Source organism: Chrysochloris asiatica, unplaced genomic scaffold, assembly GCF_000296735.1.
Source record: "Chrysochloris asiatica unplaced genomic scaffold, ChrAsi1.0 scaffold00565, whole genome shotgun sequence".
Lineage (NCBI taxonomy): Eukaryota > Metazoa > Chordata > Mammalia > Afrosoricida > Chrysochloridae > Chrysochloris > Chrysochloris asiatica.
Genome location: NW_006409083.1, coordinates 307412 through 318025, shown reverse-complemented (window position 1 = coordinate 318025; position 10614 = coordinate 307412).

Genomic DNA, 10614 nt, shown 5'->3' with positions numbered 1-10614 from the left:
TCTCTGAAGCACAAGGTCAGCAGTTCAAATCCACCAGCTGCTCCCAGGGTGATCGATGAGGTTTTCTGCTGGCATAAAAATGTATAGCCTCAGAAATGCTATACAGTTTGTTGTGAGTAAGACTTACCTTGATGACTGTGGGTTATGCATGGGTTACAGTAATTAAGAAGTACAGTACTGGTTGACAAATGACACATAATAGAATTTAGAAACTGACCAAAACCCATATTTGTTATGGTAAGTGTCTTTGAGTCAGTTCTACTCATAGCTACCCTTTATAGGGTTTCTGAGGCTTTTAAATCTTTGTGGGAGCAGACAGCCTACTTTTTATCTCCCGGAGTTTATCATATGGAGGCACTGTGCTCCTCAAAATACATATTGTTGTTGTTTTGAGTCGGTTCCAACTCATAGAGACCCTGCATAGAGTTTCTGAGGAGCAGTTAGTGAATTTGAAACGGAACAAAATAAACCTGCTGCCTCTGTCTAGTTAATATTATAACTCATAATGACCCTCTTTGTTGTTGTTGTTGTTAAGTACCATCTAGTAGGTTTCAACCCATAGTGAACCTGTATAGGGTTTCCAAGGAGCGACTGGTGAGTTTGAACTATTGACTTTGTAGTTCAAACTGACCTAGGAATCGAGTGCTTAACCTACAGTGCCACACCAGGACTTTATAATGACCCTCTCAGACATAGTATTTGCTGTTGGTAAGTGCCATCAAGTTGGCTCAGACTCATAGTGACCCTATACAGGCTTTTCAAGAAGCGGCTGCTGGGTATGAACCGCCATTCTCATAGTGAACAATGCAGTGTATATCACACCGTGCCACACCAGGACCTCCTAAGACAGACTGTTGTTGTTAACTGCCTAAAGTTGGTTCCAACCCATACAGACTATGTACAGGGTTTCAGAAAAGCAGCTGGTGGGTTTGAACTGCTGCTGACTTTGTGGCTCAAATTGACCTTACCATCCAGTGTGTTATCCTGCAGTACTGCACCAGGACACCTAGGACAGACTAGAACTGCCCTATAGAATTCTCAAAGCTGTAAATCTTTACAAATGAGATCTGCCACATTTCCTCCAGTGGAGATGCTGATAAATTAGAGTCACCAACCTTTTGTGTAGCAGTCAAGTACTTAACCATAGCATCACCAGGGCTCCTGACCACAATATTGCTGAAATGTAATCGAGAAAAGAAATACTTTCCTATTGTTGTTGTTGTTAAGTGCTGCTGAGCCAGTTTCGACCCATAGTGACCCTATATAGGGTTTCCAAGGAGCAGCTGGTGAGCTTGAACCACCAACCTTGCAGTTCAAACGGCTTTGCAGTCTGGTGCATTATCCCACAGCACCACACCAGGATTCCACTTTTCTTTAGTAATGCTATGCTAATTGGGTGTCCATACATGCAGTGGTTCTGTAGGACAGGGAATCACAAAGCCAGAGGTTCAAGCCCACCAAACACTCCGTGGGAAAAAGATGAAACTTTCTGTTCCTGCAAAGAGTTACAGCCTTGGGAACCCTATATAGGGTTGCTATGAGTCAAACAATAACAATAGTAAACATTTTTAAATGAGTTTTAAACCATTCTCTCAGAGCATAGGAAATTTAAAAAACAACTTTTTATTATGAATTGGGTGAAGAAGGTTAGCAGACAAGGTCATCAGCTTTACATTCAACAAATTATACACTTCATTTCATCTCCATGATTACACTTCACTCCCTGCAACAACATCCTTTTTACATCTTATATTTCACAAATGAACAAAGCAAAAATGTTTGATGCACACATGGAAAACAAAACGTATATAGCTATTTAAATGTCCTAAGGGCACATTCTGCAAGCCAGCCACCTGGCCGCAGGCACACAACCTTAGCCAGTCTGTGAGCCAAGAGCCCACAGCTGCTTTATCTCACCATGCCATCGCCTCTGCCACCTTCTCTGAAGTTGCTGCTTCTCTAGGTAGGCTCTCACGCTTGACTCATGCTCTTCCTCCTTGATGATCCTGGGATGGTCTGTTCCTGAAATGAAAGATGAACTACTCGCCCCTTTCAGTTACACATCTTCTATAATTACAGTTGGGACAATAACAATTAATTCTGCTAACAATTACAATCAAATATAAAATCTTATCAGCATCATCCCCCAACGTCTTTCACCAGATCCATCTGAAGAAGAGGAAAACTATTCAGTTGGTATTGTACCTCATTATGAAACTGAGTACACTCATGAAAGCTTGTAAGTCAGACACTTTTTGTCTTCATAGCCCCCCATTTTGATAGAATATGTCTAGATTGCCCATTCCTATCAGCACAGAGCACTAAAGAAACAAGCTTGTTCCTTTATATGAAGAATCTGTCCATTCTGGTTGGAATTTTGAGCAACTGCATCCATAAGCAAAGGTCCAGTTTATCAAATTATAGCAGTTTACAGTTGCTTACAGTATCAAAGATCTTTATCTTCATCTGGTCGAGGACTGGTCAGCTAGCCATCCAAGCTAGGTCAAATGAGTACTAGCTGCAAGTGTGGGAGTTCACACATGCCTCCTTGCATGACAGACTAACTGGCCACTTCACCCTGAGCTCTAGCTCCCAATGGCTAGCTAGGTCAGTGTCTATAGACTCAGGAGTTCACACATCTCCCTAAACTTCAGGCAAAGCCAGGCATTCCTCTTCTCTCTTTTCAAGATCAGTGGAACAGGACCAAACTCAGCCCATGTCTTCATTGCTGCATTTCCCCCACATCCACTCACTGGTAGCCCCAGGTAGGCATAGCAAACAGTCTTAGAAGGTGGTATTTCCTGATGGGCTGACTTTTCTTGCCTTAAGCAAGAGCTTAAGCAAAGAGCTTGCTTAAAATTCTAACAGGCAAAAAGTCTGCTTTTTTTCCTACAGGTCTTTTTTTTTTTTTTTTTCAATATATTTCTTTTGTTCTCTCAAGTGGTTCTGGGGTGGTCTGAATATCTTTTCAAGTTGGAATGTCCTAATTCAGAAGATTCTGTATGTGGCTCCGGATTCCACCTAAGGTCCCTTAACTCTACAAAGGCTTAACAAGAAAGCTATTATCCTGGGCAAATTCTAATTCTCTCATAGCAAGTCCAATCAGTTATAGGCTGATGACAGGTTTACAAGCTTTCTGTAATCATAATTATCAGTATTCATTTCTATCACACTTAATTGTCTATATTACAATTGTAGGCAGGGGAAACCAATATCCTTCAGACAGCCAAACTCCTAAACATTTTCCTCTTCCTTTACTCATTCAGTCTCTATCTCAATCCCTACATTACAGAACACTGTTGTTCCAAGGTTCTGTATAAATCATTATTTATCTCTATTCCAATTAAACTATGCATACCTTCCTAAGTCTTCCCCTATCTTCATTGCTCAACTGCCACCCTCCTTCTTCTTGTGTGATGCCCTCCTCCTCCTTGAATAGTGTCCTCTTCATTTCCCAAGCTAACATGTGTCTACCCTCTAACCTGTGAGTTACTCTCCACTTCCTCCAGTCCCTAAAAAGCTCTGGTAGTGTAGTGGTTATAAGTCTGGCTGTTAACCTCAAGGTCAGCAGTTTGAAACGGCCAGATGTTCTGTGGGAGAAAGATGAGGCTTTCTCCTCCTGTAAAGATTATTGCTTCAGAAACCCTATGCAGGATCACTACATGTTGGAATAGATTTCACGGCACAGCACCACTACCAACAACAAATTCAACCCCTGGTAATCATCAAATAATGTTTCTTTTAGTTTGGAAATCTTTCTTAAGCTTTTACAATAATAGTCTTATGCAATATTTGTCCTTTTGTGATAGACTAATTTCACTCAGCATAATAGTCAAGGTTCATCCACAGTTATGAGGGGTTTTGCAGATTTATTGTTATTCTTCAAGTTTGCATAGTATTCCATTGTGTGTATATACCAATATTTGATTATCCAGTCTTCAACTGATGGGTAGTTAGGTGGTTTCCATCTTTTTTCTATTGTGAGTAGTGCTGCGAAAAACATTGATATGCATATTTCTACTCTTGTCCTGGCTCATATTTCTTGTGGAAATATGATGAGGGACTACAGGGTCATAGGTATTTCCAACTTTCTGAGGAAGCACCATACTGTTTTCCACATTGGTTGAACCATTTTCCCGTCCACTAACAATGTAAAGGAGCTCTGGTAGCATAGTGGTTACGAATCGGGCTGCGAACCTTAAGGTCAGCGGTTCCAAACTACCAGCCGCTCCACGGGAGAAAGATGAGGCTTTCTACTCCCGTAAAGATTTACACCCTCGGAAACCCTGTACAGGGTCGCTATGGGTCGGAACCGACTCAACGGCACTTAACAACAACAACAACAATGTAGGAGGGTCCCAGAATCTCTACACCCTTGCCAGCATTTGTTCTTTACTGGATTTTTGTTGTTGTTTTAACTTTGCTGTCAATGCTAGTGTGAGATGATATCTCATAGTTGTTTTGATTTAACTCTCTCTAATAGGGTTCTGGTGTGGTGCTGAACTGAACTGCAAGGTGTGAATCACTAAATTGGCAGTTCAAATTCACCAACTGTTCCTTGGAAGAGTTATACAGAGTGGCTATCAATTAAAAATTACTCGACAGCATTTAACAACAACAATGGCTAACATCATGAACATTTCTTCATATGTTTGTGGCTGCCTGAATGTCTTCCTAGTGAAGTGTCTGTTCATGTCCTATGCCCACATTTTTAATTGAATTATTTCCTTGTCTTGTAGAGGTGTTGTAGTTTCTATAAATTTTAGAGATTAGTCCTCAGTCTGATATGTTGCTGTAAAACATTTTTTTTCTTGTCTATGGGCTCCATTTTTACCCTTTGGTGAAATCTTTTGAATCACACAAGTTTCTAAACTTTATTAAGTTTCTTATGTTTGTGTGTTTTTCACAATGTTTGATAGTGTGTTAGATGCCATGTGTTATAGCCTCTAAGTATGTCCCTATTTTTTCATTGATGATCTTTATGTTTCTAGATTTTATATTTAGGTCTTAAATCCATGTTGAGTTTGTATTTGTATATCATGTAAGATATGGGACTCATTTCATTCTTTTGCAAAGCAATTTCATGTTTTACCAGCACCATTTGTATAAGAGACTATATTTTCCCTATTTAATGTGCTTTTGCTCTTTGTCAAAAATCAATTGACTGTATGTTGATGGATTTTCTTTTGGGTTCTCTATTCTGTTGAATTGACTTATGTATCTTTCATTGTACCGGTACCGGGCTGTTTTGACCACTGGGGCTGTGTAGTAAAATTTGAGATCAATGTGTGTGAGGTCTCCAACTTTTTTCTTCTTTGTAAGCAGTGCTTTGCTTATCCAAGTTCTCTTTCCTTTCCATATAAGGTTTATGATTGTTTTTTCCATCTCTTTAAAGAAAGTTGTTAGAATCTGGTTGGGATTGCTTTATATCTGTATATTTCTTTGAGTAAAAGTGACACTTTCACAATGTTAAGTTTTCCTATCCAGGAGCATGGTATAATCTTCCATTTTTGTAAATCTCTTTTGTTTTCTTATAGTAGTGTTTTGTAACTTTCTTTGCAGAAATATTTTGAGTCTTTGGTTAGATTTATTCTAGATATTTCATACTTTTGTTGACTATTTTAAATGGTATTGTTTACCCATTCAGAACTGTCTTTATTGTTATATAGGTATCCAAGTGATTTTGTATGTAAATCTTGTACCCTGTCACTTTGCTCAATCTTATGATTTCCAATAAAATTTTGCAGAGTCTTTGGGATAGTCTGTGTAAAGGGATCATATTATTTTTGCCAATTTGGATTCTTTGAATTTCCCTTTCTTGCCTTATAGCTCTGGCTAAGACTTTCAGCACAATAGGATTTATGGTAACAGGTATCCTTGTCTATTTCCTGTTCAAAAAAGAAATGCTTTCTGTTTCTTTTTGTTGAGAATGATGTTGGCTGTCAGTTTTGTATATATGCTATTAATTATGTTGAGGAATTTCCTTTCAATTTCTACTTTGTTGTGCTTTTTTATGAACAGTGGTTGTTGGATTTTGTCAAGTGCCTTTTCTGTGTCAATCAATATGGTCATGCAATTCTTTTCCTTTTTTATTTATATGGTAGATTATGTTGATTGTTTTTCTAATATTGAACATCCTTGCATCCCTGGTATGAATCCCACTCATCATGATATGCTCTTTTTTGATATGTTGCTTAATTCTACTGACTAAGATTTTGTTGAGAATTTTTGCATCCATGTTCATGAGTGATATTGGTCTGTAATTTTCTTTTTTACTGCTGTCCTTCCCTGATTTTGGTATGAGGCTATGCTCACTCATAAAATGTGTCAAGTAGTTTTCCATCCTTTTCTATATTCTAGAATAGTTTGAGTAAAATTGTTGTCAGCTCTTCTCAGAATGTTTTGTAAAATTCACTAGTGAAGTCATCTTGGCCTGGATTTTTTTGGCTGGGTGTTTTTGATGACCTGATTATTTCTTATTTTGTTATAGTTTTGTTCAAGTTTTCTACTTCACTCTGTTAGTTTAGGTAGGTCATGTTTTTCTAAAAACATATCCCTTTCCTCTAGATTTAAAAATTTGTTGGAGTAGAACTCTTCATAGTATTCTCTAATTAACCTTTTTTTTTTCCATTGGTTCTGTTGTGATGCTATCCATATGGATTATTATGCATGTTATTTACATATTCTCCCTCTTTTCTTTGGTTATATTTGCCAGTAATTTGTTAATTTTAATAATCCTTTCAAAGAACTATTTTCTTGTCTTGTTAATTCTTTCTATTGTTTTTCTGTTTTCTATTTTACTTATTTCTGTTGTGATCTTTATTATTTCTTTTCTTCTGATGACTGTAGGCTTACTTTGCTGGTCTTTTTCTAATTATTGGAGATATTGTGTTAATATGTTGATTTTGGTTCTTTCTTCTTTTTGGATGTGTGCCTTTATTGCTACAAATTGCTTTCTCAACACTGCTTTTGCTGTGTTCCAAAGGTTTTAGTATGTTGTATTTTCATTCTTCAAATTCCTAGATTTTTTTAAAACTCATTTTTTATTTGTTCTATTACCAATTAGCTTTAAAGCAGGGCATTATTCAGTTTTCATGTTTTTTATATTATTTCCTTGATCTTCTTATTGTTGATTTCTAATTTTATAGCACTGTGATCTGAGAATATGCTTTGTAATATTTTTATTTATTTATTTTTAATTTATTCAGACTTGCTTTGTGCCCAAACAGATTATTTCTTTTGAAGAATGTTCCACATGCACTGGAAAAGCATGTGTATTGTACTGTTGTTAGGTTGAAAGCTCTGTAAAAATCTATGAGGGAATTTGATTGATTGTGTTGTTTAGTTCCTCTGCTTCTTTTTTTAGTTTCATTCTGCTTGTTCTTTTTTTGAATGTGGTATATTAAAATCTCTCACTATTATTGAAGAGTTATCTTTCTTCAATTTTATTACAATTCATTTGTGTAGTTTGCAGCTCTTTCATTGGGAGCATAAATATTTATTATGATTATGTTCTCTTGTTCAATTGGCACTTTAATCATACTATCATATCCTTCTTTGTCTCATATACTGATTTTTAACCTTAAAGTTTATTTTATCAGAGATTAATATTGACATTCCTGCTCATTTTTTATTTCAATTAACTTGATATATATTTTTCCCATTCTTTAATTTCTAATTTATTTTTGTATTCATGTGTAAGGTGTGTCTTGCAGACAGCTTATTGAAGGATCCTGTTTTCTTATCCATTCAGCTACTTTCTGTCTCTTGACTGGCATTGAGAATTTGGATTGAGAATCAACAAGAGTAGACAACATTCAGAAGAGAACATGGAATTAAGGGTATCATTGTTGATGTCCGATGGATCTTGGCTGAAAGTAGAGAAAATCAGAAAGATGTTTACCTATGCTTTATTAACTATACAAAGGTTTTCGATTGTGTGGATCATGACAAGCTAAGGTTGTCCAACCTTGCAAAATTTGAGTATTCCTGAACACTTAATTATGCTCATGAGGAATCTGTATATGGATCAAGAGGCAGTTGTTCAAACAGAACATGGGAACACTGAAGGGTTTAAAATTAAGAAAGGTGTGCTACAGGTTTGTAGTCTTTCACCATACATATTCAACCTGTATGCTGAACAAATACCCGTGAAGCTGGGTTCTATGAAGAAAAACATGGCATCAGGATTGGAGGAAGACTCATTAACAACCTGTAATATGCATATGCTACAATCTTGCTTGCTGAAAATGAAAAGGACTTAAAAAACATTTACTGATGAAGATCAAAGAGCACAGCCTTCGGCGTGGATTACAACTCAATGTAAAGAAAACAAAAATCCTCACTACTGGACCAATAAACAACATTTTTATCAATGGAGAAAAGAATGAAGTTGTCAAGGACTTCATTCTTCTTGGATCAACTATCAAACTCATGGAAGCAGCAGTCAAGAAATTAAACAACATATTGCATTAGGCAAATGTGCTTCAAAAGACCTTTTTAAAGTGCTGAAGAGCAAAAATTCCAGCTTGAGGACTAAGTTGCACTTGACCCAAGCCATGGTATTTTCAATAACCTCATATGTATGTGAAAGCTGGACAGACAGTGAATAAGAAAAACCATACAGGAATTGATGTTTTTGAGTTATGGTGTTGGAGGAGACTATTGAAAGTGCCATGGGCTGCCTAAAGAACCAATAGATCTGTGTTGGAAGAAGTGCAGTCAGAGTGCTCCTTGGAGGCCAGGATGGCCAAACTTCGTCTCTCATACTTTGGACATATTGTCAGGAGGGACCATTTTCTGGAGAAGGATATCATGTTTGGTATGGTGGAGTGTCAGAGAAAAAGAGGAAGACCCCTAATGAGACGGATTGGCCAAGTGGTAGGTAGCATCGATGAACTCAATCATAGCAACAATTGTGAGGTTGGCCCAGGACCAGGCAGTGTTCAGTTCTATTATGCTATGAGTCAGTACTGACTCAATGGTACCTAACAACAACTATAGACAGATATTGCTTGTATTCTACAAGAACCTTAATGATGTTGGTTGCATCCTCCATTTAAGTTGCATCCGACTTCTTACATCCATAATCACATAATTTCTAAAGTAGTTTATAGCAAGTAGCATCTTAAAACTTTTGAAAACTAAGAGATTTAGTTCTCCTTAAAATAAAATATACATTAATGTTTTCTCTTAATGATGGGAAAAACACTTTTTTTATGTAGGGGTATTTTTCTGATAAATACTTAGAAATACTTTCTCATAGTTTTAGCATAGTTTTGCCCCCACATGTTTTAATTTCCATAACCAATTAAAGGATTTTACATTTATTGAAAACCTGCTAAGTGACAATTAATGACTATGCCATGTCACTTAATCAATGACGTTCACAATCTGACAACAATGCAGATATATAGATGGAGTAAATGATATTCAGAGAACTCAAGGAACTTATTTAAGGTCACACAGTTGACAAGGATTCTTGAAAACAAATTCTCCTCATCTAAAATGTAGTGTGACTATGAACAAGAAAATACTCTTTCCTCTACATGCTATTGTTGCTGTTGTTGAGTTCCATCAAGTCAATTCAGATTCATAAAGGCTTGACAACTTTTGTGGAAGCAGAATGCCTCATCTTTCTCCCATGGAGCAGCTGACCTTGTGGTTTTTAGTTCAGTACGGAACAACCACACTCCTCTATATTTTATTACAGTGCAATATTTGTACAGCTACGACATTGTAAATAGTTAAAGTCACAAAATAAAACAAATTATTTTATTGAAACAGCTTTAGCATATGAAACAGTTTCCAGACTTATAATAATAAAGGTAGCAGTTTCATGAAACTTCCAAAATACAAGAACATGCCAAAAAATTCTGTAATATCATAAAAATCTCTATTAAACAAAAATACAAAAATGTGGTCATTTATTAGCATATCCTCCATATAAGTCTATATAGTTCTAAAGGTGGTGGTTTAGTCTTTTTAACCCTTCTCAAAAGAATTCTGCACTTTTAAATTACACCGCATAAAAATGTAAGTTTTGTTTTTCATCAAGGAACTAAAATCCTATTCTTATGAAATGCTCTTTGAGTTTTGGTAACAAAAAAGAATCTTGATGCTTCAAGATCAGTGTTACAGTGTGGATTGGGCAGGATTTTTCAATGAAATGCTCATAAAACAGCCTTTAATTCTCTTGAAGAATGAGCAGTTGCATTGTCCCTATAGAAAACATTCCTCAGTGCAAAATTCCTGGCCATTATTTGACCAATGGAGTTTTCAGTTTTCTTCAAACTTCTTTCTAATGTCCCTATGATTGTCTTGCGTTCTTCAAGAAAATCCATCAAGATTACCTATTTGGAATCCAAAGAAAACAGTTGTAATGGTTTGAGTTTTTTTTGTTTGTTTCTTTTAACTTTTTATTGCTACTTGAGTGACATGTGAGAACCTCAGTTGTACATTCATGGTTTCATTGCAATGATTACCATCTTGCCATGCATCAAAATTCAACAGCATGTGCTTCCATTCCTTTTGTTTTTTGGGTTTTTTTTTTGGTGGTGGGATTACACAAAAACACTCAGGAATATAAACCATCAAAGGGCACATTTTGCATAC